This window comes from Mytilus trossulus, chromosome 10 (assembly GCF_036588685.1).
Source record: "Mytilus trossulus isolate FHL-02 chromosome 10, PNRI_Mtr1.1.1.hap1, whole genome shotgun sequence".
NCBI lineage: Eukaryota > Metazoa > Mollusca > Bivalvia > Mytilida > Mytilidae > Mytilus > Mytilus trossulus.
Window position 1 is genome coordinate 44,075,772 of NC_086382.1, and position 25,429 is coordinate 44,101,200.

General features: G+C 31.4%; 1 long non-coding RNA gene across 1 annotated transcript; it reads left to right on the forward strand.

Moving 5' to 3' along the window:
* The first annotated feature begins 19,837 nt into the window (after positions 1 to 19,837).
* LOC134687208 (uncharacterized) lies at positions 19,838 to 22,942 on the forward strand. The gene is made up of 3 exons (XR_010101745.1): positions 19,838 to 19,917; positions 20,686 to 20,757; positions 22,870 to 22,942. It is a non-coding gene; the product is annotated as an uncharacterized LOC134687208 (long non-coding RNA).
* The last annotated feature ends 2,487 nt before the right edge of the window (positions 22,943 to 25,429 follow it).

Genomic DNA, 25,429 nt, shown 5'->3' on the forward strand with positions numbered 1-25,429 from the left:
ACGTTACAGGTATTTATTACATTTATGACCGCAAACAAATACATGCAATACATGCAATTTTATCATGACGTTCCTTGTCCACTGCATGTATTTTACTTTTCTACATGTTCATATACAAGGGTAGCGTAAACAAATACAAAATAATATCAACACAGTTATGTACTGCTGCTATCAGACCATCGGTACATCTTATTTGCGATTTATTAAAAGGAAGTTTTTGTCTAAAACATTTCACGTTAAAAAAACCTCATGCAATGCCCAGTTCTTTACCTAACCATTGGATTGTCTTATAGGCACAGCGTTCAGTGACAAGATTCCAACAACAATGCCAAGAGCAACAATTACAGGTAATATCTCTCTCTATATATATACAACTCGTCTAAACATCAACCCAACAATGTTAGATCTGTAAATTTGCTTTCACTAATTTTTGGTTCTTCCCTCGCCGGGATTCGAACCCATGCTACTGTGATATCGTGACACCAAATCGCCTGCACTGCAGCCGTCCCGCTAGACCACACGACCACCTGGGCTCTAAAAAAAGAGCTTTCGGTGGGCATGTGTTACCTTTCCACGTCTCTCTCTATATATATATATTTGTATTACTTAATTTAATAGCAATGAAGTGTTATGTTTCTTAGAAGATTGTCTCTTGGCAAAAGAGTCGCTAAAATTCTCAAAACGATTTAAACAAATAACGTTTTAGGTATCTTTAACAAATATGAATATAAAGAAGTGCATACCATTTTATAATTCAGTTCCTTATCTTATAAATGTATGCATCTCTTTGACATGTACAAGGATAGCGTGGAAATATATCTACAAACATATTTTCGGTACATTTATTTGCTGCTGTATTTGAACTGCCTGCAGTACTTTTAATTTGTATAAAATCAAATGAAATATTTGTCTGAAAAAAAATGACACGTTGTGGTCCGTTTCTTTAAGTGTCACAAAACATCTCAACTTGAATTAATTTGAATCGTTAAATGTTAAAACAATTGATAAAATATCCACCTTGATCCTTTATTTTTTGACAGAAAAACAAATATTTAAAAAAAAAAACACACATTTTTTTCGGAAAAAAATCAATGGATATATAACATTTTAATAAACACATGTATTGATCACTGAGAAGATTAAAATTTCCTTCCCTAAAGAGCGTGATTAAAATGTTAAGCTGATTTTTACAGAGATATCTCCATGTAATGTTATGGTTTCTTTATATAAACATTTGTTTGTCTTTTAGGCACATTGGTCAATGACAAAATTACCGAAATAATGCCAAGAGCTACAAATACAGGTAAGCTATATATTTATGCAGCTTAAACAAATTGCTTGAGCAATTAATTTTCGTATTAGCCATTTTCAGAGCATACAGAAGCAAAAAGGAATACTGATAACTTTTGAACGTTCATTTTTATCTGCATGAAGAAGTTTATTCTCCTTTTTGTGAACTGAAGGTTTTGGGCAATACATGTACCAAACTACTATGATTTCAAGGTGTTTTTGTTGAGATTTTATAGCCTATTCATCTGATCATTTATAAAGTACACAACTTTGTTAGGTGATTAAAGAAACTACAACTTCAACCAGTCTCTTGCATTAATTACAATGTATTGAAACTTTAAGTTTGACAGTATAATTTTATGATAGTTTTGCAGTACACAAATTTTACAAATGTCCTTTTTAATTAAAAGACATTTGGAAGCATGTGAATTTCATTAGTTCCTACTGTTTTACGAGTCGATTTAGGTGATTTCAACATTGGTTAACTGCTATCGCTAAAATTGGTACTCGTTAGTTTTATATATGCTGTATCCTGTGTACTGTTATTTAACAGTTTGTCTTGTTCTTTTTTTAGCCATGGCTATTTGATTGTCCTTCTTATCTCTGTCACACCTCTTTTAAAATAACCAATGTTAAATGATTTGCCTGTCAATGAAATACATTTTGAAAACAAATCTAACCTAATTCTTTTCTTTTGCATTACATTGCATTAATTTTAAATAAATAGCAGTTCATTCAAAGAAGCATTGTAGTTTTCAAATCATCTCTGATTCAAACATGTAGTTACATACAATGTAGAAACTGGATCCTTTTTCTTTCAGAACTTCAAACTACACTAGTTATAATTGGCTGCTTGTTTGGATTATTAGCTTTTATTGCAACTTTATATTTCATTAAGAACAAATTTGGTAATGGAAGGGTGACAGCCCAAGGAAATCTAAACACTGAGGTAAAAACCTGTTATAAAAATGATACACAATATGTTTCATATAAAAACTTATTACATCAACAGGTTTAAAATGGACACATTCTGGAAGATATTTCAACCCCACAAAACATGCTTATTTAAAGTTACAATTCTGAAAATATAGACAATACAATTTTTTTGTGACACCAAAAACGTTTTTTTTATGAAGTATCGTCATAAAATATATTCTGGAATGGAAAGTTTATGTGCACTTTATGTTTTCTAATGGGTCAAAACGTAAGGTTGTGTGGCATACTATTATTACTATTTATATGCCTAAAACTTTTAAGAGTTTGAACGTAGACTTACATTTTATACTTTTGGTTCCCATCACTTTGTGTCTTCTGCAGAAATTTATTTTGAACGTTATTCATGTGTAATTATAATGGTTAAATTTTTAAGTTGTGTCTCTTCTAGATGAAGCATGAAGAGCATATTGAGCAACCAGATGTTTAACAAAATAAAATATTTTATCAATATTGAAGTTCACCCCTAAAAGAGGTGTAGTTTGTAAAACAACTGTATTTACAAGTGCAACCTGAAATATTCATGAAGAAAACAATATGTTATACCAAAATTACTAAATTATCAGACAATTCAGTTCTTTATTGATAATTATCACATAATTTGTACTAATATGTACGTTTTGGCATGGCCAATAATAACAGGAAGTCAAGGTTGGTTATCAGCCCTCGGGGCCGATATCGATATTAGCCCTCGAAATCCATATCAAGCTCCCGAGTTTAACTTCCTGTAACCTGTCAATCAAAGGCTATTTGTAAACAAGTTGAACACAATGAAAAGAAATTAGAAAGTTACAAATTAAATCTGCTGTAGAAGAAAAAAGTAGAAATCAATAGTGAAAATCACAAAAGTTGACGTAATGTAACACTTTAAAGTCGTTTAATAATTGAAATTCTTAGAATTAATATATTTTTTGTTAATTATTTCTGAAACTTTTCACAAAACGTTGTTAACCTACTGTGATACGAATTTTTTTAACTCACAGTGATACATTTTTTTTCGTTAATTTTGTTGTTGATTTTTGATGAAATATCAAACATAAATTGGTGTAAGCTATTTGTTTTCTCCTGAAATTATGTGATGAATGGATTATTACATGTCATTTTCCATATGGTCCATGGTATCAGCCCACGACCCATATCAAGCCCTCGTGCTAAAGCCTCTGGCTTGATATGGGAGTCTAGGGCTGATACCACGGTCATATGGAAAATGCCATGTAATAATCTATAAATACAGGTAAAGAGCAACTTTTGGACAATCATATAAATTTCTGAGCCCATTTAAATCAAGTGTAAGCGACTTGTGGTATAAGGTTTGAATTTACGCAGTGGATAATTTCTAGTTAGGACTTTTCATGACTTTTAGATCAAAATTACTAGTATTTGAAACAAAATTGCATCAATTATTATTCAATAGTGTCTACCATTCTAAGCAAGTTCATAAAAGAAGAACAAAGTTGTTAAATAAATTACTATCACCAATAAAAACTTGCTGCCACGACATGAACCAAACGCTTTGGTTAAAAGTGGCGTTAAAACACAGAAATTCAAAAGAAAATCAAAACTTTGAAACACAATACAAATTACAACAAAGATATAAACATATGTGCACCAAATTGCTTATATTATTGTGTAGTTCATTTATTAGAAAAAAGAAAATATTATATGTTTTTCTGTTAAAGGTTGAGATGGGAAACAGAAGAGGATATGTAGATACTAATCTATTCGAGTTTGGAAATGCAAATAGTGGATTTGTTTTCATGAACATTCCTCCTTTTTGCCACAGTCATGGTCATTTGGAATTATTTACACAGAGAATAAATATTCATTTCTAGCTCCTACTTCATTTTAGTTTAGATTTCGAACATTTGTAAACTACAATCGCCTGTGTTTAATTTGTTTCTTATTTACACATGACAAAAAACTTTGTTTAATGTTTTATGTGAATTTTATCTTACGTAGACATGATTTTGTTGATACAATTTATATAAGTAACTTGATTGTATGCTTTAGTTGTGCTTTTCTATGTGTCATTAAAATATTTACAGCTGCTTCATTTATTGTATGATTACACAAAAACAGCATAGTACTAAATGAAAAGAATGACTTCACAGCGGTAACTCTTTCTTTAAGAGGTGTTAAACTTTTAAAAGTAAACGTCTCACTCATTTGCTACTCTCACAAGTGATGTTCAATCACACTTTATTCTCATTATGTAATATTACTCATTCTATGAAGAAAGAAATCATCGTTTGTGGCACTACTTTTTTTTTAAATTTTGGATCCCAATGCTCTTCATTTTTGTGCTTGTTTGGCTTTATAAATATTGTGACATGAGCGTCACCGATAAGTCTTTATGTAGACGAAACGCGCATCTGGCGTACTAAATTATAATCCTGGTATATTTGTACCTTTGATAACTATTGTCTGCTTTTACTTGGAAACAATGCATTGAATGTTGGTTTTTTTTACCGGTAAAGCAGATTATTTTAAAGTCATGATTTCCGACAGACATGTTAATGTTAGTAATTAGAAGTTTGTTTCCATGTTCTACACTAGTTGCCTGTAGTAATACCAGGAGTGTGTGACCAGAGAAGCTTCTTGGTAATGTTATTACACTGCAAGGTATGACGAAAAATCAGCATCACGAAGGAAAAAATAATGCTTTTTTTTCGCATTAAAAAATTTATAATTTAAGGAAAGTATGACTTCGTTTCACACCAAACACCGCTTCCATTATATCAAAATAAAGTTTCGTAAAACACGATTATTGCTATATAAATGGACTTGCTTAAGTGCCAAAATGGTAGCTTTCGAGCAAGCCTGAGTTCTCGACACTACTGCAATTTTAGGACATGCAATAGTTTGAAAAAATTGATGTAGACCAAATCAATTAGTCATTGTGTTCTAATATTGCTATCATTTGTTGTATACATTCTATTCTGACGTAAACCAAAATATTGATTTATTTGTACGCAAATATAGTTTTGCATAATCAAGTGGGAATATGGTCAGTTTTGATTCATTTGGTAAAATTGATTTTGTTAAAAGAATCAGCCTTAAGTACATGTATCAAAACTACTGATTTTTTTTGCGAGTCAATATTTTGAATAAAACGAAGACATGCTGACACTTTAAATCTGTGCATCAAATTGTAGTCATTCTACCCCAGAAATTGGATTACCGTAGCTGTATTTGGTCATTTTTGGGGTCATTTATTATCCTCAATGCGCTGCAACTTATTTGGCCTTTTTAACTTTTTTTTATTCAATCGTCACTGTTGAGTCTTTTGTAGGCGAAAAGTGCGTCTAGTGTGAAAAATAATTTCAAACGTGGTATCTATGACGAGTTTATACAACCAATGCTGACATCTAAAAAAAACTTCTGAATTATTATGCGACCATATATCTTTACATAATTAAGTGCTAAAATGGTTAGTTTTGGTTGATGCAAAACATTTTTTGGTATACGAGCCAGCCTGAATAGATATAGGAAGATGTGGTGTGAGTGCCAATGAGACAACTCTCCATCCAAATAACAATTTAAAAAGTAAACCATTATAGGTTAAAGTACGGCCTTCAACACGGAGCCTTGGCTCACACCGAACAACAAGCTATAAAGGGCCCCAAAAGTACTAGTGTAAAACCATTCAAACGGGAAAACCAACGGTCTAATCAATATAAACAAAACGAGGAACGAGAAACACGTATATATTACATAAACAAACGACAACTACTGTAAATCAAGTCCTGACTTAGACAGGTGCAAACATTTGCAGCGGGATTAAACGTTTTAATGGATCCAAACCTTCTCCCTTTTTCTGAAACAATAGCATAACATCCCAACATAGAAAAACACACGATAAAAAATCAATTGGCAGACTTAACTCAATCAAAAACGTATGATTACACAATGAACGAATAATTTTGATCTACGATATCTGAATACAAATGCACAATTAATTGAATATTAGAGACAAACATTCATGACCAAAAAGCTAACAAACAAATTCAAACAAAGCCATGGCAGGACATCACTGAAAAATATCTTACCAATCAATATTCACTTAAGAAAAAAAACGTTTTTTAAAAAAAAATTGTAATCTTGAAGTTTATACAATTGTTGTAAGAATAAGTGAAAAATTGAAGATATTACAAATAATTAAAGCTAGTGTACAGACAAGATCAATATAAATAAAAATAAAAAAGCATTATAAACAGTATCAACAGGTCGAACTAACTAGAAAATACGATATGAGAGTACTTGCATCTACTGACAGCTAGTTAAAAGCCAAAATCAATGAATAAAAAAAATTCACGCATCAGAGACTAAAATCAACTAAAACACATCCCAGGGATATAGTATTTTAACGTCATTAATAGCCAAAGAAGACATGACTTGTGCAATGCCAAAAATAAATGTATCGACAGGTAGTAGGATAGTGAAGAGCGACTTCTATAGAAATAAAAACTAACGTGTCTCTATACATGTCATTATTGTATGTCTTGAAGCAGATTTGAAATCATTGAAATCGAATCAATTTGGAACGTCAATGTTTATCCTTAAAAACAAGTCTTATCGTTCAGATAGAAGAAAAATGCAGGTATATACATTATGATATGTCCAGTATATAAACAGTCTAGTCCTGACCTACCTATAACATACACATTCAAAAACAGTTTTGATTATCCTCAACGCTTTTATACTTTTCTTGGTGTGTTGCAAGCAAAATGTCTAAACAGTACTTATTTCTTCATTTTGTTCACTCCTTAAGGTGGAGACATGAAAAATCAAAGACATTTCACTATTTTATAACCTCCTCTGACCCTCATCAGTAATCAAAGAAAATGACCATAGGAATTTTTTGTATCATTTTGGCTTTTACTCTTCAAATTTTGAAATATTTAGATATCCAATTAATTTGTGACCTATTGATTTTTTATTTATTTTTTAGCTTTAAAGATATTCTTTTCTATTTGAATTTAAATTTCGCTCTGCTTTTACTTGGTATATGCTGACCGAAGCCATTCCACAATCGTATTGCCAAATTGTGTTTGTTTCAGAATTTTCATCTCGTCTTATTAGACGAATAGGATTAAATGCAAAACGGTTATTTTCGTAATTTCCTTGTGTTTCCCTTTTTAAATATAAGTCTTCATTCTTTGTCACTCTTATAATCGACTGTCATACCAGTGAAAGGTTTATCTATTATGATGAATCAATTTCTATCCATCATTTTCTGCATAAGACATGCCTGTTCCAAGTCATAAATATTACAGTTCTTTTCAATTTGTCAATTTATTTATTATTTAACGACTTCCAGTTTTAATTTACGTTCGAGCTTTGTATTTTTGTTAATTAACTTTTAACTTATATAAATGATCGTTAACACACACACACAAAATAACTTAACATTTTACTTCTCGCATATGTGTAATCGACATTTCACTTTGAGTTGTATAACTTAAAAGTACTGAGTTCGAGGCATCAAAATCTGTTTCTACGATTATGAGATAAGAAATAGTTCAATAGATGCTCAAGTCAATAATGGAAGACTATGTCACCTGCGATTCACGATTATCTATTTTACCTAGTATCCCTACATTACATTAACCCTTCGCAACACAGTTGCAGTGTCAATATTATATCAAAACTGTGCGTTGTTCCGTGCTTTATATATACATATATTCACTGTCAGTAGAGCTAATGCTTCTTGACCGTATCACACCATTATTGATATCTGGTTCTCTTTTGCATAATATTCAAACATAAATCGATATTGTCTTGAAGGGCCATCTGTTTCCCTTGTAGAATTTGATTATTGTGTCAATTATACTATTATAAATAAACTTATTATAGAAACAAGGATAACATTTTGTTTTTACGACAGACGCGCGTTTCGTTCACAAAAGACTAATTAGTGACGCTCGAATTCATACAAGTTAAAAAGACCTAATAAAATATAAAGATGAAGAAAATTGAGGACCAACAATCCTACACGTTTTTCCAAATACAGCTAAGGTAATTTATTCCTGAGGTAGAAAAGCCTTAGTATTTAAAAAATTCTAAAGTTTTGGAAACAATGAATTTAAAAATATCGTCATATCAATGATATTTCATGTCAGCACAGAAGTGCTGACTACTGGGCTTGTGATAATCACGGGGAATTAAAACTCTACCAGCAGTGGCATCGACCAAGTGGTTGTAAATAAACTCATCATAGGCACCAGGATTCAATTTTGTTTTTACGCAAGACGGGCGTTTCGTCTACAAAAGACTCATCAATTGACGCTCGAATCCAAAAATTCAAAAGATCAAATAAAATATAAAGGGGAAGCGTATTGAGGACAAATATACTAAGGTGATTTATTCTGAGGTAGAAAAGCCTTGGTATTTTAAAAATTCAAAATGTTTGAAAACCGTCAATAAGAGAATATAGGTTTGAATTTTAGCATTCTCAATTGATATTTGTACAGTCGTCAAAATATTTTTGTTGTTGTTATTTTTGCAAAAACATTGTTGTTACCATGAACCAAAGACTTTTCAAAATCGTTGTAGTCTAAATTCGGTATATATAATGGTATGTATGAACTTCCAATCAAAATCACACTTGTAGATCTTTTATACCAATGTTTATTATTACAAAAAATAGAGACAATACCTAAATTGTATATAGACTGTTCTAACTTGATTAACAAATTGATCAACTGACTCGGTAAAATGTGTGTATCACTTTTTATTATATACTTAGTAGTAAATACAGATAAATTGTATATGTAATACAATTAATGGCATGCGTGCTATATCAGCCACCTGTGATGATATCGATATCAGCACCGTTGCAAAAGCTTTATCACACCTTTAATCTGTATGATGTCACGTCATCGATTGCAGTCACTGTTGCACAAATCCTTGATCTGTATGACGTCATGTCAAACCTATAATCTGTATGACGTCATTTCAAACCTCCTTATCTGTATGACGTCATGTCACATAAAAAAACATCTTCTTGAGGTATATGTACATATAATAAAGTGTATATGATATGGCGTTTCCAATATCACACACCGTATCAACCCTCAACCAATATAATCCCTCGAGCAGAGCTCTTGGGATTATATTGGTGTCTCGGGTTGATACGGATGAGCTATTGAAAAAGCCATATGATATTCTCTATGTATATCTATGTACATAAAGGGTACTGTATTTTTAATTGCAGAATATTCGGCTATCAATTTCCCTTTATCAATTTGTCGTTCATATAGAAGTATAGTTTTGGAAAGTTTTCCTTTCAGGATTCCATATGTTATACCATCAGATGTTATTTTACTGCTGATAAACGATTTTATTCATGTCTTTCTTTCTTTGTGTTTCATTTTTTTTACCGATCGTGCGACCGCTGTTTAGCTAGTCAAGGTCATTAAAAAATCCCATCATCTTTTATTTTTCTTCTTCACAATACGTTCTCATTACAATAAAGAGCTATAAAAATTACGAAACATTTCCGTAATGATATACAGAAAAACTCCTGATTACATTTTCTAATATTGACGTGTAAAGACACTGTCTAAGCATGCAGCTATATTTGTTTGACACACAGACACACTAAGTTATACATAGGTATGCATTTTAACATTCTTTGTTATTAATCATGATTTAAGTAAGTAAGATCTTTCTATTTATTTGCTGCGTAGTTATCAACTGATAATTAGTTTAGTTTTAAAAAGTATAGTGGAAAATATTTTATATTTTATATTGATTCGAAAAAATAAATAATTGACGATTGGTTTAAAACGTATATTCTGCACAGTCTGAAATTATGGGATGAATTTACGGTGTACTTGTATAACATCTGACCTTAAAAAGATTTTCTGAAAAGGTTGTTATACACAGGAGTGTGGTAGTTCTTATCATAGGATATCATACTCAACGTCTTCAATCTGATCAAACATTAGAGTGAATGTATCGTGTCCTTTATTTTGTAACTGCCTCATGTTTAGCTTATAACATTTTCTGGTGACCATTAGAGCGTTTAAAATTTCAATGTATTATTAAAATATTTAATATCCCGACTGAAAAAAATGTATTTGTTAAGTTTGAGAAAAATGTAGTACAAATTTAGTGACTGTAGATACTCCCCTTTACCAAGTTCATTTGTGTAAAACAATGCAGTTCCATGCAGTACCACGTACAATGTTTTGTTAACTGTTCAAAACTTGACGACTGGTTATGCATGAATAGAAACAGATGCACTCCATATCCAAGTAAACGTATACCAAAAATACTACACTCGAAGGTTTTTTCCAAAGATGGGGTAGGCCCCAAAAAAATCAAACAAATCAAAAGTAAGACTTATCAAAACAACGGAAAGATTGACAGACTCAATCCTAATACTGCTCCTTGTGGAGTTCAAATGCTTCTCTCATTTTTAATGTATGACTCAAATTTGTCTTATTGATTAACGAGATTGGACATCAGTTTTTTCAACATTGGTAAATTGTTTTACATCTCGGAAGAAATTGAAAGTATCGCATCATTTACAAACAATAAATTCCAGTTGTTTATTCTTTTATGTCACTAACTCAAATGTTTCCTTAACTATGGTAAACCTTATAAGGTGTATTTTTTCGCATTTTTGCTCACAGATGACCAATATATTTTAAAAGAAAAGAGTTTACTTTTTATTTAGCGTACTTGTTTTCTAAAGCGATCTATAAAAAAAGTATATGTTGAATCATGAGGAAATTTATTAAAACGAAATACACGATGATGTATGTTATGAAATGAGAATGCCTTTATTTTTGTGATTTTACTTTCTACTAGCGCAGTCTTGACATATTGTGAAATTGAAGAAGACAATGCAAGTCAAGTCAGTCAGATTTGTAACTTACAACCTTACATTTTCCCATACTATATATCTGAAATTCAACTTTGGTTTTTCCTAAATAAACTCGACTTTCGGAATTGGATTCAGAATAGGTAATGTTTGCAATGTTTTAAAAAAAATATTGAATAATTTAGAATATCAAGACACGTCAGGGTACCTTCATGTTAGGACCAGAGTGTTTTATAAAGAAAGGTTTATATTTTCCTAACGTTTTGTTTTAACCCTGAATCAAATAGTATCATTTGTACTGTAGCTAGTTCAGACATTTAATATACAGATGACAATATCTATGATATCTCTGTTTTTGACATAATCCATTATAATATCAATTTCTACAATTTAAACCTTGATCTAAATGTTGTGTGTACTGGGTAAAAAAGGGTTGTAAAATCAATATGTAAGCTACATAGGACACCTGGCTGTTAACTTCATCATTATAAAGTTCTTCGGGTTTTTTGTTTGTTTGACTATTTATCTGTTGTAATGGTTTTGAACACGGGGTTGACATTCAAACACATATTGATCAATGCTACATTTTATTCAACACTAATAGGTAAACCTTTTTTTGTTCATTGGAGATGTTGTACCTGCATCAGGCCGATAGAGTTTCGTTTGACATCTTTACATGCGTTACTTTGTGGTCTTTTATAGTTTACTATGTGATATCGCCTTTGCTCATTGATAAAGACCATACGTTTAACTTATTTGTTGTTAGTGTCATTTGGTTTTTTGGTAGGTGATTATCTCATTAAAAATTGTATCCTTTTATTTTAATAGTCTGAAAATAGTGTATAAAAGTATAAAAAAAAATCAGGGTAAATAAACGAGTGATCATAATCAATATAAATGATAAATAGTCAACTGTCAATATATGAAAAGATTACAAATATTACTCGTATAGAGTTCTATATATATGAATAGAATGTTTTGATTAGTTTTTGGATTTTGGTTTTGAAGTAAAATGAGTTATTTATATCTTTTGACACTGCTTTATTTACATGATTGAGATATAACTAAAAAAAGGGTTACGAAACTTATTATCAACGAAATGCTTTTATCCGACTCTAAATCATGTCAAAGCACCATGTATAACTTACAAACGACATGTTATCTTACGATTCTTTAAAATGAGTTGTTTATATCTTTTGACTCTGCTGTATTTACATGATTGAGATATAACTAACAAAATGGGTTACGAAACTTATTATCAACGAAATGCTTTTTTCCGACTCTAAATTATGTCAAAGCACCATGTATAACTTACAAACGACATGTTATACAGAATAAGTATCATGTTAAAATATAACATACATGTTGGACTGAACTATCTACAAAAGACTAAAAGACTTATTGACAAATTACATGTATGTTACAATAAGTATTTCATACTGTTTTGAACATATATGCACATGTGTTTAGATAATAGATATACGACTGAACCGGCAAATGGTCAACGCCAACATCGATTAGTTCAATCGAGTCCATTGTATTTATAAACTGAGGTTATAAAGTATCCACATTCAATGATTCTGCTAATATATATATGGTTTTTTTCAGACATTATGATAAACATGAGCTATATCAGTATACTATTCTTGTTTGGGGTGCCTCTTTCTGCACAGTCCACTTCATTTGAGTGTGAGCAAATGGGAATGTGTTCAATATCTATAAATGAAACGGAATTTAGTTGCGGAGTACAATACACAAATATAACCTTGTTTGACTTTCCTCGAGAACACCGTAGATTTTGGTGAGTTATCCTAACTGTTTTATAATAAAAGCGTAAATATGCTTGACTTATCTATGAATGCTTTATTACTTTAGAAAAGAAATATCTCTTTTTAGGAAACGAAAATAAAGAGATAATGTGCACAATGTTGTACTTTATCGTAGGAAGATATAGTAAGGGTGAAGCCTTTCTAAGTCTGAAACACATTATACTGGTTGATAGATTATATAAATACGAAAATGTGGCTTGTACCAAGTCAGGAATATGAAAGTTCTTGTCCATTCGTTTTTGATGCGTTTTGTTTTTTGATTTTGCCATGTGATTATGGACTTTCCGAATTAATTTTCCTCTAAGTTCAGTATTTTTGTGATTTTACTTTTTGTGTGACAATGACACAACTCTCTAGCCAAGACACAACGTATTAAAAGTTCTCATTCATTGATCGTGTTACGTATAATATTACAATCAGATAAACCAACGGTCTAATATTTATAAAAAAAAACGAGAAACACCTGTGAACTGCATGAAACAAACGACAACCTCTGAATAACAGACACCCAAAATTGCATGTAATTTTCATTATGTTTAACCATTGAAAAAGTTTTCATTAAGAGAACTGGATCAAAATCTTTACGCGGCTTATTTTCTGTATATAATAAAACGTTCCTGAACTTGCAATTGGATACTCATTGGATATCTCCAATATTGTTTTTCATTTGGTCTTTTCACCTTTTTGTTTATTCGATCGCTCCGGACGTGTGTATTTTTTTTTTTAACGCATTTGAAATCAAATTTGTTATACAGAATAAGAAATCTGATTTATGAAAATCAAAAACGGCCACAGATATTTTTTAACGCACCAAAGTTCTGCTAAAATCAAACATACAAGACGAATACATGTTATTTGTGCATTTCAGTAAATAGTAAATGACGTTACTTCTCCTGATGTGAATTAATATCAGTGGACATTGGCGCAGTCTCTTTTTGTTTTATTATCATATTTGATTTTAATTATGTCGATGATAAAAGTGTGTATTCTTCATAGACATTTAAATTGCTTCAAGAGAATATAAGAACTAAGCTTGTATTGTTGCTCGGCATTTATTCATCCCGACATTTAGTTATTATGCTATGACCATTTTTATATTCCTGTCTTGTATTTATGAACCGTACTATAGAGTGTCTCTATGCCATTTTAATTTTTCTTTGTTAAAATGGATATTTATGTTATGTCGATTACATTTGGAACACAATGTAAACTTTTGTACTCCAATTTTTGCAGTGGTATCTATCATGTCAAAGTTTTTCTAATCACAAATTTGTGTCAGTATAATGGAGTTATATTCAACTGTCATACAAGTAAGGTGATAAGCTAGCTTTAAAACAAATTCTGCAATATTCGGAATAAGGAATTGTAACACTTATAATCGTTGTATTTGATTCATTTGACATGCTAGAGCTTTAGATTTTACAATTTAATGAAAGAATTTCGTGTTAAAAAAATCAACCGCTTAGGCACATTCATTACGGAAAGTCCCTTAACAAATGGCAAAATAAAAATCTGTAACACATCAAACGAATTGAGAAGAACTGTATTATTCCTGACTTTAAGTTCAATATTATTTGTTTTTTTGGTATCCTACTTTTTTCTATTTTGTAGGAGATGTATATGTGATTACGAAACAGATCGTGACGGTGATCACGTGATGGACGCAAGCGACGCAGATATTTTGACATACCTTATGTGAGTACACAATAATCATGATAATATCATTCAGATAAATTATATGAGAAATACTTGCTTTTAAAATTTAAACATAGAAATGAAAATGCAGACAAAACTGAGTATTCCGACTACCTGATTCTGGTCCTCCAGTGTGTCTGATAACACAGATTACGCTTTATTTAGTTTTGATGTTATGAAGTCATTTATATATATAAGAAGATGCGGTATAAGTGCTAATGAGACAAGTCTCCATCGAAGACAAAATATGTAAAAGTTAAAACACATTTAAGTCAAAGTGCGGCTTTCAACATGTAGGCACCCACCGAACAGCAAGCTGAAACGAGATCCCAAACTGGCTATTATGTAAAACCAACGCTCTTATCAATTCAAAAGAACGAGGAACGAGACAAACTTAGGAATCACACCAACAAACGACCACAACAACAGGTTTTTGAATTATTGGTCAGAAATCGTCAGTCTACCGTTCTACAGGAATTGATAGTTTTTCCATAAACCTTGTTATGACAGATGTACTCTAGAACTGATCGACATAATCACAATTAAACTGTTTAATACAAGTTACTCTGTAATTTAACTTCTTAAAACGATCCAATAACTGTTCTTCGCATGATCAATTCTAGGGTACATCTACCAACAAGTTATCTAGAGACTTAAATAAGAAAAGACCTGTCATTTCTATGTCAGTAATGAGAAAAGTTTAAAAAGCGATCGGTGGCTTTTGATTAACCATAATTTGAAATTATTTTGAATTGCCGGATTCTTACAAAGACTCGCATTTGAATGCTGAATTGAATATTTTTATTTAAACAATACATTTGCAAAATGTTCCCTATGTTTTAGGGAAATGATAAAACAGAAAAAATAAAATACGTTTTTGAAATAAAACAATACCCAATTATCTTAGTTGGAGGACATTAAAATAACCCAGCTGTATTATTTTGTTGTTCTATTGTCAATGTGGCATATGGTTAAATTATATGCATATTTCCGACAATTTTGATTAGCAAACAAAATTAAAGTATCCAATGGTGGAGCTTTAGCATGTTCGTTATTTGTCATGTGATACTTTTTACAGACTATGAATCGTCAGCAATTGATTACCAACTTAGTAAAGTTAGTTTAATTTAAACAATTTGATCGGCAAATAATTGTTTCGTTTTGTAACGACATGATCACATACAATTTAGTTAATGCGTTTTTTACCATTAAATTGAAAGAGCTAATTGTTGCCTCCAACACGATAATATTAAAGAAATTAATCAAAATGTATATAACAAAACCAATAATAAATCAACAAGGAGAGAAGACAATTACAACATTTGAATATATAAATTGATGTTGTTTGAATACAATAATAATCAAAAGTACCAGACTTATAATTGCATACGCCATACGCGCGTTTCGTCTACATAAGACTCATTAGTGTCGATCAGATCGTAATATGTAAAAGTCCAAACAAGCCTTAAGTTGAAATGCGTTGAGGAACCCAAATTTCCAAAAAAACATTGTTCTCAATACGGCTAATATAATCTATGCGTGGCATATGAAACTTCTTAGTATTTCGAATAATTTATACTTTTGCAAACAGTAAATTTCTAAAAATGACCATACGTGTTTCTCGTTTCTCGTTTTGTTTATATAGATTAGACCGTTGGTTTTCCCATTTGAATGGTTTTACACTAGTAATTTTGGGCCCTTTATAGCTTGTTGTTCGGTGTGAGCCAAGGCTCCGTGTTGAAGGCCGTACTTTAACCTATAATAGTTTACTTTTTAAATTAATATTTGGATGGAGAGTTGTCTCATTGGCACTCACACCACATCTTCCTATATCTATATATGATCGATATTCATGTCAACAACGAGGTGCTGACTACTGGGCTTGTGATACCTTCGGGGATTAAACGTTCACCAGCAGAATCATCGACGTAGTAGTGTATAGAAAAAAGTTTCGCAGGTACCAGGCTTCAATTTTGATACGCTAGACGTGTGTTTAGTGCACATGAGACTCATCGGTGACGCTCAGATAAAATATTTAAAGCCAAACAAGTATGAAGTTGATTAACATTGATGACCCAAAAAGTTAAAATAATTCACAGAACCGCTTACTTTTTTTTATTATTTGATTGATCAGGTGATTGGGATACAAACATTTTTAATTTCAGGTGTAAAGTTGGTGAAAAAGTGAAAAAAGTTTTTGTTTGTTATCAATTCAATGACAAACTCCAATTGATATATCGAACGTAAGAATTCACATGCAATCAAGTGTTGTACAAAATAAGGATACATTTGTATAATGTATTCTATAAGGATTAACAAATATGATTGATTTCTTGATAATACAGCATATTTCTAATCGAATGTTAATTGACAAAATTGAGAATACAAGACATAAAAAGATAATGATTCATTCTGTCATTGACAAATTCTTACGCAGTGCACACTTTCTTAAAGCTAAGGTCACATAAATCAAAACAACATGTGCCAGATCATTTAAATGTGATATTGTATGCGTTGAAAGATCTGCATATCTTTCCGGAACATCAAGTATCAATACGGCTTTCCCTGTGGTTCGTGATGCTCATCCGTTAATTTTTAATGATATATTTTGTATACCGTTGATTGTCTTTTTTCGTCCTGGCAGTGTTTATTAGTTTTCGACTAAAATTGATTTTTGTTTACCCTAATAGAGTCATCATTATACTGAATTATATTTACATCAATTTTGATCCATAACTTACATTTCTGTATTCAAATCAAACATGTCAAAGTTTTAAAACTATCTTAAAATTTCGAAACATATGTTGAAAGTTGTCGAACACGAAAACCTTGCCTATAAAGCATGTCATTTAGCATAATATCATTTAAGGGCATACGCTACAGTTACAGGGAAGGTAACGACATTGCTAACGTAAAATATTATTTTCGCGACGTCAAACTGGGACATATCGGGAAAAGATGCATTTTCGACTGTTTTTTATCATTCAAAATGATTTTATTTGAAAACGAATGCATAGATCCTTTTTTTTCAAACGGCAAATCGTTTCATTTTGCAAGGAGATTTTTTTAATTTTGATAAACATGCAGCAAAAAATGACGTTTTTTCCTCTATTCATGAACATTTGATAAATATGAGTAGTTTCTGAATCATAATTGCATAATTTTTAATGAGACATAAAAAATACAGAAATTACCAATTATTTAACCCAAAAAATTTGTGTTTATCTTTTAAAGCAAATTCTCATAAAATTGTAAATACAGGTTCAAAACTGTATCATGTGTATCGTATGCCCTTAAAAGACGGACGAAAGATACCAAAGGGACAGTCAAACTCATTAATCGAAAATAAAGTGACAACGACATGGCTAAAAATGAAAACGACAAACACTATTACATATGACAGAAACTAAAGAATAAGCAACACAAACCCAACCAAAACTAAGGGTGACCTCATGTGCTCCGTAAGGGTAAGCAGATCCTGCTTAACAAATGATTAACGTTCTAATTTTGAGAAATATTTCAGATCAGGAAGAACCCCGATGACTATGTTAACAACGTGTCTCTTAGGAGAACCCAGTGTTTTTTCGAAGTTCCGTTTCGTGTAAGTTTTTGTCAATGTTGCCATTATTAGTTACCATGTTAAGGCAGGTAAATATGGACTAAGGATAATAATAAGTTATTTGTTAGTTTTTTTCAATTTCTGGACTTTTTTTTATCATCAATATGATAAAGTTTGTCTCTGAGAAAAACACATTTCAGTTATTGTTTTCAGAACGAAGGTTCCTCTGATAAGTTAGTTCCTTCCCTTAATATTAGGCCATCGATGCAGTATTTGTTAAATGAATGATGATTATCTCAGTTAACGTCTGTATCATGTAGGAATATGGTATATGCATATCCGTCTGCGAGTATTCACGTATTGCTTAAATGCAGTGAATATTACATTCACAAATATATGAATGCTGTTATTGTATTAGATGTCGTCCATCACCAGAAACGATCTATATTTGGTGTCAGGATTTCGTTCCTGTTAAAGACTTTGGTCATAACGAACGTACTGACGAATGTCATCAATAATTTCTTAATATAATTTATTTTTCTTTACATTTGCAAATAAAAAAACACTTAAGGGTTATGTGTCTATGTTTTCAGTTTGCATCATTCATAAATTATCTTCCAATTGTTAGAATGTATTGCCAAAGCATGTTGTTTGCTCTATGGTCGGGTGGTTGTCGCTTTGACATATTCACCATTTCCTTTCTCAATTTTATTTAATAGTAAGAATCAGTTTTATATAAAGACAACAATGGGAAAACAAAGGAACACCAGGAAAATCAAAATGTACCAAAAACAAACTCTATCGTACTTTAACCTATAATGGTTTAATTTTTAAATTGTTGTTTGGATGGAGAGTTGTCTCATTGGCACTCACACCACATCTTCCTATATCTATCTAACACACATAAAAACAAACTATTTGATAACAACTGCCATATTCCTGAATTGGAACAGGACATTTTAGGGAAAAAAATAATGGGTTGAACCTGGTTTAATTCCATGCAAAACCTCCCGTGTGATAATAATGTTAAAGAAAATATCGAAAAATCACTAAGTGACAGAAATACAGCAGACAAACACACACACACACAAAAGGACATAAAAACAGAGGAACGCACAAACAAATAATATAACATGGGACATAGCATGCAAACCACTGAAAATCAACAAACATAATCCATCAACGATAAACACCACAGGATATCCAAAAAAAATGACGCACCTACGTAACAAGCATGCAATCTCAAACTTTATACAATTATATTAAAAATATTTGTCAAAACAATTTTTATGACAATAATGATATTAAAATGCAATTGTATAGCTTTTTGGACCACAAACGACAAGACAACAGACATTTTGTGAAAATTATATATATGATAGAACTGTACATATATATTCAAAAGTTGTTGATAGACAAAATTTAATTTTAAAGACGCCAGTTAGAGATATTCTCTGATCAGCTGATCTTGTTCTGAAGCAGAAAACCATTGTCCTCTGAAACATCTGAATAGATTATGATTCATTCATGATATTGATATGCCCGGCTTTAGATAATCTATCATGCACAGGTGAATTTCTATGTACATTTTTGCATGAGCATGAGACACTTATAATTACATTGTATTTTGATTATTTTAGACGTTCACATGGCAACCTGATATCATCTAATATGTCCTTCGCCGGAACGAATACCTTGGAAAATAGACTATATGAAATGTATGTATATCTGAAACAAACTGTTATGTTTAATATAAGTATACATTTTTTAATGGCTTTCGAACTTTTTTCATCAGAGCGTGACTGGTTAGTCTTGTGTGGACGAAACGTGCGTCTGGCGTATTAAATTTTAAACCTGACACCTTTTGTTAGTTATTATTCGTGTGTTTCTATGTCATGTATGTTCTCCCATGTATTTGTATTGTAGTTCTATCATGGAATGTTGTCATTTTAATGTTTTATTTATCATTGCCATAAATGCGGGAGCTTTGGCATGCCCCAAAACCAGGTTCAACCCGCCATTTTACTTTTTTTTATAAAAATGTTCTGTAACCAAGTCAGGAAACTGACCATTGATATATTATAGTTCGTTTTTTGTTTGTTATATTTTAATGTTGTGTTTCTGTTGTGTCGTAGTTATCCTCTTATATTTGATGCATTTCTCACAGTTTTAGTGTGAAACCCGGATTTGTTTTTTACTCAATCGATTTATGAATTTCGAACAGCGGTATACTACCGTTTTCTCTATCTTATATCGTCCATGCGTTTCATAAATTATCTGTTCTTACTAGTGAATTTTATTCAGAATATTTGATAGGAATAGCAACATTTCAACGAGTCGTTTTACTAGTTATACGACATTCATATTTTAAAACTCTTGTTTATATCTTCTTCCTTTACAATCTGGTAGGTATGACCTTTTGGTTTTCTTAAGGAGGTTCGTTTGTTATATTACTTTCTAACTATCGTCTTGTTTTTATATTGCAGAGCTTTTGACAACAATCAGATAACTACATTGAAAAAGAATGACTTTAGTAAATACACAGATTTGCGTGTTTTGTGAGTATTCACATATGTGTGTTACACTGTTTTGCGTGTTTCGTGTTAGTATTTACATATGCGTGCTACACAGTTTTGGGTATAATGTGAATATTCACAAATTTTTGAAAATAAACTGTTTTATCTGAGCTGTTGTTTGCCCTCTGGTTGGGTTGTGTCAATTTAATACATTTTCTTTATCCATTAGTCCCTTAAAAGAAAGTCAAATAGATACAAGAAAATATAGCTCTGCATAAGGGATATACTTCTCCATTTGATGTAATTCTTGATGTGTTTGCCCTCTGGTTGGGTTGTGTCAATTTAATACATTCCCTTTATCCATTAGTCCATCAAAAGAAAGTTAAATAGATACAAGAAAGATAGCTCTGCATAAGGATATACTTCTCCATTTGATGTAATTCTTGATGTGTTTGCCCTCTGATCGGGTTGTTGCTAATTTAATATATTCCCTTTATCCATTAGTCCCTTAAAAGAAAGTTAAATAGATACAAGAAAATAGAGCTTTGCATGAGGGAAATACTTCTTCATTTGATGTAATTATTTTTTGCTATTACCAATGACCAAGTGGACTTAATTTTCCATAATATTACTTCCATTGTGGAAATTCTGAAGAATGTATATTGTGAGGAATTTATATAATGAGGAATTATATTGTTATGAGAAAAACTTATAATATGTGTTCAAATGCATTGAAGAATCAGAAATTTATTGTGCTATGATAAATGTGTATATTCTTGTCTTTTATTTTTGCTAAATTGAATGTGATTTATCTATGTTCATTTTTGTGCTTGTTTGTTAAATATTGGGTTTTTGTATATAGCGATTAAGGTTATAACACAATGTTGACTGCCGTGTCTCTTATTTTTTACATTTTTAACCATTATGTCTTTGTGTTCTGTTCATTCATCGTTGTCAATACAATGGAATTTGATGCGACTGTCAAACAAATGAGCGGTTACGGCAGCTATAAAACCAGGTTCAATACATTGTTGTCATCATAACAAAAATGTCTATACCAAGTCAGGAATTAGACGGTTGTTATACAATCTTTTGATTTGCTGGAGCTTCTGATTAAGCCAATCTGATAAGGACTTTTAGTTTTTCATTACCTTCGGAAATCATTTTTTTTTTGTGAAATCCCTTTTTACAAATTAAATCTTCGATAAATTCCTGGCAACATTCGAAATTTTTTGTCTATGTTCAGGAACATATGAGTATTTTGACCATATGCCTATGGTCATGACCATATGAGTATGCTCATTCGCTCCAACCATACTCGTATGGTCGGACCATATGAGCATATACTCGTTTGGTTATTAACGGGCAGAACCATATGAGTATTTGGACCATATAGGTTTTTTTTGTCAAATATGCATTACAAACGTTTCAATTGAATAGTAAACTTTATTTTAAAAAAAAATTATGTATATGCAAATGTATGAACTTTAAAATTTAAATATCATATAATTATTAAATGTCGATAATTTTCATCGCTAATTGAATTCTTGCATGTATGCTTAGGGTCAATTAACTTCCACACGGTACCTCATATTTTTGCATTTGAACGTCTTGATTGTGCAAGATTCTTTGCAATTACACCTTGTCTACGGTCTTTTTAAGAAGCTCTAGATCTCTAATATTGTAACATGATTGCAAAGTGTACACTCTTTATCCTGTTGACTGTTGTGCCAGTTAGTAAATCACTCGACCACTTGATGGGCAGTTCATTAAGATATGTTTTATCGTAATAACGAATCGTTTATGACCATACATTTAAAATTTTAATTGACTTGTGAGTAAAACTAACTTTGTGAAAAGTCAATCTTGTTATCATTGCAACTATTGCAATATAATAAAATGCTTTTTGATAGCATCTTTTAAATGACGTGACAACTAGGAGGGTTATATCTTAATTATGAAGAAGGAAGCATTCAAATTAAACGTGCTAATGACTCCGACCATACACGTATGGTCCAAAGACTCATATGCTCCGGAACATCGATAACAGAGCGTGCCTCTATTATGTCATTTATTACAAATACAACATTATAACCATATAAAATATTACATCCAATTGTTAATTGTATTTTGTTTTTGTTTTTTCTAATTAAGATCACTACGCAAGAACCAAATAACAACAATAGAAATTGGGGCTTTGCCTTCTCCTGAAAATCTCGAAGTTTTGTGAGTTATTATAGCTGTAATTACGTAACGTTGAATAAACGATACTAAGATTTTATATTGTGTGCATTGTTTCTGTAATGAAGAATTAGCTTAAGTTTGATCGTGTCAGTGATTGAATTGTTATGAGTGTTTTATGTCACTTTGAATTTATCTTATTTGCTTTTTTTGTGACAGTACAATGTTTCATGCCTAGACGGGACACCTAGTCCAGTCTGATATTCCTAGTAATTTACAAATTTCGAGTCGCGCGCACCTGCAACGCGCAGAATTTTTATTCATAACTTATACTTGAAGATTGATACAAAATATTGTCACCAATTATTTTGCCTGCTGAAGTTTTCCGTACGCCATTATTTCATTTGTTTTAAATTATTAACAAATTTATCTCAAATACTGTTTTGTAGAGATATCGGGAACAATTTTCTTGATTCAAATAGTATATGCTATCTCAAGAATTTGACCGAAGTCTGGGAAAATGTGTCCATCGTTGCTGAGTATATTAGTGACGGAAGCGTGCTTTCAATTGACAATTATCAGCAGTGTACAGTGTCAGTCGATACAGGTAATGCAAATATATCTATACTTAGTTATATTCAAAATTGTGTAGTTGAATATCTGGAGAAGCCGTGATATTTGTTAACCTGGAACTTTACACATGTATAATTTTCAATCGTGACAATTTGACAAAGATTAAATTCCAACAACGGTTGCTACATGGATAACATGGAGACTGGTTTCATGTCAATGTACTCTATTCTGCTTCGTTTGGAGTTCAAGCTATTCTCATTTAAATTTTTATATCTTAGTTAGGTGTGTTTAAAACTTTAGTCTGGCTCTCTTGAGTTCTAACTATTTTGTTACCGTATATGTTAAGCATATTACTATAATTTCATTAATTTATCTATCAAAATTGATCGTTCAATTTAAAAGGCACATGTAGTAACATTTTAAGGAGGTAGTATACATTCAAAAACAAGTTTAGTCACATTTCTCTCCACAGCACAAGTTCTGCAATGTCATCGATACTATTTGCTAAGACTAATTAATAAGTTGAACAAAACATGATCTATATTAATTGTCTCCGAAGCGCTTGCACTTGAACTTGCAATTCTATAGCTAATGGTTTATGAATCAGAACAAGAGCTAGATGATAAATTTAAATACTACATTTGTAGGTTTTGGGGCTTTAATAGATGACTCTGCGGTATAAGCTTTGATCATGGTAGAAGGCCGTACGGTGACCTACATCTGTTATTTCTGTGTCATTTGATCTTTTGTGGCAAGTTGTTGATAATTGGTAATTATACCACATCTTTCTTATATGTACAAAGCATTCAACATAAAATTAAGATAGGTAATCGGGAATGTGTCAAAGCTACAACAACCCGACCATAGAGCAGACAACAGCCGCAGGCCACCAAAAGTTGCCTAGTTTATTCTTATTTTCAACTGCATTGAAAAATATGCTATCGACCATGTCAGTCCAAAGCATTTTTATTATATGTTTTGGTCATGTTATTCATATTGGAAGATGAATTGCATAAAATGTCACTTTTGGAATAATGTATACTATGTTCTGTTCCATATAAAAAAAGATTGATTGTCTTTTAGGCACAACGGTCACTGACACAATTTTAACAGCAATGCCAAGGACTGCAAGTTCAGGTAGTATATAGATAACCAAAACTTATTTGCTTGCATTTTTAGATAACGTATGGAATGTGTTACTGTTCTCATTAGTTATATAGTAAAAATGATTGACATTCAATTTTGATCACCATGAACCAGTGAATACTCCTGTTAATGGACTACAAGTATATGTTCTGGACAGTATCATCTGCTATGTTTACAATGGGTCGGTTTTTGTTTAATATTTTTATCTGATTGTTATAAACCCTATTGTTTACAAATTCGAATGCACCACAAGTTCAACCATGCAGGTGCATTTGACGACAACTTTGATAATCTTAAGTTTAACAGTTAAAAACTAATACAGAATGAATATTCTACTGAATTGCATTTTATTTTATTGTAAGAGATTTCGAAGCAGACACGAGTTCATGCGATTCCCTCGGGATTTTTTTGTTTTCTTTTTGCTACGTTTATTATCTCTTTCTAGTCGAATAACAAGATGTCCACATTGGTAAACTATATGTACTGTCACCTTAATTGTGTATATGACCGTTGTCAAATATAGTACACTCAACAGGAACAACTTTCGCTAGAAAAAGTTTTCTTCTTCTGTGTAATATTTTTTTTTTATTTCTTAGCAAACATGTCAGTGAATACTGTGTGTAAAAACATCTAGACAAGTTGCTTAGTTCTGGCGCAAAGCTTTGCCTAATACTCTTGTTAACAAAAAGTACTTCTGATGATAAGAATAACAATTAACTCGATTGATACCGCATGTAAAATCGTGAAACGTAAGATATATAGAAAGATTGGGTATTAGTGCAATGCATCAACTGTCCATCCGAGGCACAATTTA